Here is a 6,110-nt window from a genome sequence, read left to right on the forward strand (position 1 = left end):
TCAGAATTAAAACTATTGCCTCCGGAAACTGATTCCGCATGAGCTCATTTACCGGACCTAGGAAAATCATGTTGTCCAGACCACCATCCTCAACCCTGGAGATCTGAGAAAGAAAATTCTGGTTTCAACAGCTTGATGAAACACCAAGGACCGAAAGGAAGGGATCTGAAGCAGTAGATTTGGCTTGCCAAAGGATTTGAAAATATTTCCTGCGCTCGTGAAAAGTGGGTCATGGTAAATGAGTCCATTAAACCTAAATGCATCCTCCAATTCCCTGGGAGCAGAATATTCCACAGGAATATCACCTTTTCAATCTTGAAATGGCAGTAAAGTACAAACCAATTGCGACCCTTCAGGCTTATTACACGCCTGAAGGTTTTGGGTTTTTTTGTTCAAAAAAGATTTTGCTTACAATGCCCCTGGGATATTTGTGGCATAGTTCTATTCCCCTCTTTGAAAGGAATGTCTCTACTTCTAGAGAGATCAACTCTCATCCCTTACTGGTAAAACCGCATTCCAGCAGGGATAGTGACTTGAAACAGGAAAGCATGTTATGATGTATCTGAAACACCCTCACTGTTTGTAAAACCTAAGGGTCATTGAAAATAAGCTCCTACTCTTGCACAATAAAAGACAAACTACCCACAACCTTTGCCAGTGGGGAAGGAAAGTATGTTACCTTGATTTTCTTCTCCTTTTTCGTCCTTAAAAGCCAAAACATACTCCTTTCCTCCTTTGTGGGAAGAACATTGGCCTAGAGTATCTGAATTTGCGGCTGTAGTAGGATCTGGAGAAGCTTCACCGGCCAGAGAAATGTCCACTGCATCTGCCATCCCTGAGGGAAACCCAATCAAATACCTTCATGGGTGAGGAGGGCTCCTTGAAAATGTATACACACTGGCCAATTTCTTTTATAAAGTTGTGCCCAAAGAGAGAACCTTGTTCCATTAGGTCAACCTCTTACACTGTTAAATTCCCCAATTTAGGATCCATTCTTAATAACAATCCTTTACTATTCTCAGCAGACAATCCTGCATTTGCATTGTCAAGGAAACAGATTACCACTTAAATATTATCTGAGGGTCTAGAGCTTCACCTGAATGTTTACTCAGCTAAATGAATAATCCTAGCCAGAGTTCCTAGAGTACCCAACACCCTAATTTCAGAAGTGGACCAAGCTGCGTCTACCCCCTTACTGGGATCCTTATCCCCTCTACTAAGGAAGGTCACAATTTTTGTGTTAGGACCGCCTTTTCTGAAATGGCCGGATTGTGTCCGTATCTTAGCCCTTGTGGCCCAATCAATAGCACACCTAATCCTAGCCTTTATGTAATCATCCACAAAAGGCAGCAAAAACCATTCTGCAGAATTCGATGCTGAAGCAGCCCTGAATCAAACATTGGGTGCCCCTCTATATTCAGAATTACTGTTTGTGGCATATCCACCTTTGCTTTCTTTGATACATTTGCACACATCATGATCATAACAATATGTATTGTCATAATGAAGATAATTCATACATACATCATTTATGTTTTCAAACAGCTTTTTATTTTGACCACCACTTATATTCATATTAGAATCATACCAAAAGAACTTTAAGTCCTTTTCAATTTGCGGAAATAAAGCACTACTAGTTTGATGCTAATGCATGTTATCTTGCACTATCATGTGCTTGCTCTTTATCAATACCCCCCAACCCCAAAGGGCATTGTTAAGGAATTGGATATAGCGGTTTCCACAGCATTGCCAATGTCTGGGCCTCTGTTTCTAAAAGAAGTTGACACCACCTTTGTAATTTCATTAGATACAGATGAAATTCACAGAGGTTCCCTCTAAACGTTTCCTTTTCTGATTCTTCATTATTCACACCACATTCTTGGTCTCCTGGTCTATTCATTGTTGTTGCTTTCAGGGAATTGACCCCAAATATACAGGTTAAACAATAACCCCAACCACTCAGGAGACACACTGCAAGCTGAAATTGAACAAAGAAAGGGATCACATTGCTCTCACTGCTTGCCCCACAGCCAAAGTAACAACAAGGAGATGTGCTCCACAAACAGAAATTGATCAATGGAACCGGACTGAATTGCTTTCTTTTTTTCAATTCTTTATCGAATTTTCAAATATAAAAGAAGAATAACAGCAACAAACAATAAAACAGTATATATGCATTAAAAGCACAAGAAGTGTATAAAACGTATATACAAATAATCAGAAATGGATGGGGGGGTGGGGGGGGGTCATGGCTAGGCTGTCCAACATGGTGGACGTGTTCTAGCGAGGCTCCCGTAGCCTCATATAAATCTGCCATTAATCCTGCAGTATAGGCTTCATCTTCTGTTATCCTGGTCCCCCGCCGTAGCTGGGTCAATCCCGCTGCTGCCTGGCATCCCCTTTGGGGTCGTTGAGCGGAGTGGCAGAAGCAGTCTGAGGTGGCAGTGGTGTTGAGGACTGGTGACCCCTGGCTCCCCGGGTGAGAGCGTATCAGCACGGGCTGCGCTCCACCGAGTGGAGCAGTGGCGATTCCTGGGGGGCCGAGCTGCTGCTGGAGGTCGCCACGAAGGGATGGGGCCTAGCAGAGGGATTGGCTGAGTGAGTACACGAAGAGAACGAGAGATTGACGCTTGAGCCGCTGTCCCGCTCCCGATTTCGGCGGTCACTCCGGGCTGCGGGCCTGCTGACTCTGAGGCCCTTGCTCCCTGGCTGGGAGTCTGTCTGTGGGAAGCGCTGCATCCTGAACCTGGATAGACTATGGATGGGCAAGCCCGAGGCAGGTGCACTGCCTGAGCTGAGGGACGCCTTACCTTCTCGGCGGCCGCATCGGGCCGTGGTGCAGGTGTAGCCGGGCCTGCATTGCATCAGGCACCTGGGGCTGGCACTGACCCGTGGTCAGCCAGGTGGGACTTGTACCGGGCGTGGCCATCGCCTGGCGGCGGCCATAGCTTATTACAGGCAGATTGCTGAGGGCAGGCCCTGGGGACAGAGATCTCGGCGAGGGACCGCCTCTCCTCCCCCGCATATTACTCCTTTGATTTGGCTGCGGTGGAATTGGGCTGCCCTCGTTCGGAGATCCGTCTCTTGAGGTGTGGGACTTAGACGCTTTGGGGGCAGTAGTGAAGTGGGATGTCTGCTGCCACCCCTCCTTTCAACATACTAATTTGGCCGGCTGGCCCTGCGACCAGTTGTTGCCCCTTGTAGAGCAGTAGACACAGCCTACCCCTCGCTGCACCAGCATGCTGAACTATACAGCTGTGTGGCCGAATGCAGATTGTACTATCGTGGCCACCACTCTGGTCTGTGGCCTCTTCAGAATGCGCAAAGAGCCGGACCTGCATCAGAGACCGACGAGGACCACTAGAAACACAATTAAATCATGCTATCCACAGAAGTGTGCCTTCCTTGCCGCTGATGGGTAGACTGCTGTTGGTTAAGATGATAGCATTCCCAGACATGCTATACATCATGCAGACCAGTGGTTCCCAAACGTTTGACTCCTGAGGACCCCCATTGACTCACCACTGGAAGCCGGGGACCCCCCAGCAATTTGTACAATTTAAATTTCAAACATTAAAAGAATAATTCGAAAAAAATAAACACTCAAATTACTAAGGATTTTAGTATTTTATTTTGAAAGAGTTTGCAAAAAATGGAACATTTTAATGGGAAGGTTGGTGCTGCATCTCTGTGATTGAATGGTTACTTTTATTTCGCAGTACAAGGCTCCTGCTCCTGCCAGTGCCAGAGTGGAAACCCAAATCAGCCCTGGCATATGTTTTCAGGTCAGTCCCCATACAGTACACACCAAGTGCAGTGAGTGAGGCTGACCACTACAAAGGGGGGTTTGGGGGGCTCTCCCCTCAAGAAAATTTAGGATACAATGGTGCATTCTACAACACATTTATCATTATATATTGAATTGTATTATCTTTTAACGAATAGTAAATGATGACCTTACTATGCACCAGGATACAACAATCTTTGTTGGGGTTCTTCAATGATTCCCTTATTATCACCCTTCAACAGTGTCTGTCATTTCTCCATAGGACATCTGTCACATGTATTTCATTTGTTTCATAGCATCTCTCATACCATTGTAGGATGTCAGAGCACTTTTATTCACACACATATAGAGACAATGAATCATACTTATAAATGAGCGTAGAGAAAATGTTACATAAGGCAAAGGGGACTATAAGGTGTAGGATTCACATGTCAATCATACTGTTAGGCATTTTTAAAGAGTGCTTGGTCTGGAAAAGCACAAACCCATGATTCAGAACCTAACACAGTGGTTAGCATTGACTTTAACAATAAAAATGTATTTCCACCCAAATAAACCCCTTTAGCAGCATCAGGATAAAGAAAGACTGGGAAAAAACATAAGTTACTAACTTGTACCATGCGGTGTGAAGCAGCTCTTTGAAGACAGTGTATAGGTCACTGTGCTAGATTATGATTTTCTCTTATGAGCTGAAGAGTAACAAAAGAATCTCTGTGACAAAAGAAGTAATCCACTGACCTATGCACATAAAATACTGCTTTTTAAAATGCATGGTACGCGTTCTTTGCAGCAGGCATATTAACCCTCTGTGCTACATTAGATAAGTCGAACCTGCCACTGGACAAAACTCTCATCTCTCTACAGCAGGTACATTAATCACTGGTGTTATCTTGACACTTTTATTGTTGCTCGAAAACTGCGAACTCTACAAGGACTTTTTGAGTGCTTTTAAAACTGCTGCCTGAGGACCCCCTGAAAATGTGTCACGGACCCCATTTTGGGAAACACTGATGCAGACTATCACATATAGAATCCTGTTGCAATTCTTCAAGCAAGTAACCTTGATGGTCAAAATGCCCTCTGGACAACAGGTTTGATAGAGGTCTGGGTTTAGCAGACTTTTAGGCCTACTATCATGCATCCTAAATTGCAATCATTATGATTGCATTTTTAGTACAAGTGCAGACCCACCATACAAGGCTGAAATATGGGCAGTGGGTGGGCATACACCTATTCAAAACTGCCATACATTGTGAAAATTATCTCCTACAGAATCAAGTCCTAATCCTTCAAGCTCCTAAACTTGACAGTCAGAACATTCATCTGGAACAAACAGATTTCCACAGTGTCTATGGCCAAAGGCTGTAAATCAAACGTTGATGGAGGCGTGGGCATAACAATATTTATGGACTACTCTTCTGCATGCCAACTAGCATTTATTAACAATTGGATTTTTAGTAACTGGTACAGATTCAGCATCGAAAACCGAAATAAGGGTGATCGGTGGACATACTCCTATACATCTCTTATACCGGGGGTGTCTACTTGTGGGCTCGTGCCAGCTACTAGGGTGGTAATGGAGCAGTGAAAGATTCCCTATGCACAATGCAAAGAAATCAACAAAGAAAAGCCCGCTTGGGGCAGAACACTCTTGCCTCAGGTCATGATGCTGAGGGATTTGTAAGGTTGGGATGCGTTTGGCAGTTCTACACTAGGACAGTAGTCACCCACAGTTACCTCAAGTACATAGCAACACAGCAGGAAGAATTTGGCCGCCTTCAATCCCAGTTTCATTGTTTTTTTCACTACCTTATCACTTTATCTTACCCAATGGCGTAACAAAACCTTAGCAGGCCCCCTGCAAGAAATGGTGAAGGGGGCCCTCCGCAATGCATATTCCCGCACAGTCGCCACCCACCCTGTAGAAGTACTTCACATTTGCCTCCTGCATCCACATGACATCAACAGGAGTTTTCCATGATACGTTAGCATCGAAGAGAAAAAGTTATCCTTGTAAGATGAGCATGCTCTAGGTGCATGCACACTAAAAATGGAGTCATTGTAGGAGAGTAGGATCTGCACTTATGTTGCCCCCACTTTTCTTCTGATGTATACACTGGTTTCTGGCTATAATCAGGCTGGGTCCCTGCTAATCAGGGCCCCAGTCTCTCTGTTCTCTCTAAACGACTTGGAGTGCATATTCGATGCACTAGTGATTGGTTACTGTGGTGCCTTATGAGCCCCTAGTATATGGTACCTTAGGTACCAAGGGCATAGGTACTTTACAGGCCTACCAGGGGCTGAAGCATGTATTATGCCACTC

This window comes from Triturus cristatus, chromosome 3_1, assembly GCF_964204655.1.
Source record: "Triturus cristatus chromosome 3_1, aTriCri1.1, whole genome shotgun sequence".
Classification (NCBI taxonomy): Eukaryota; Metazoa; Chordata; class Amphibia; order Caudata; family Salamandridae; genus Triturus; species Triturus cristatus.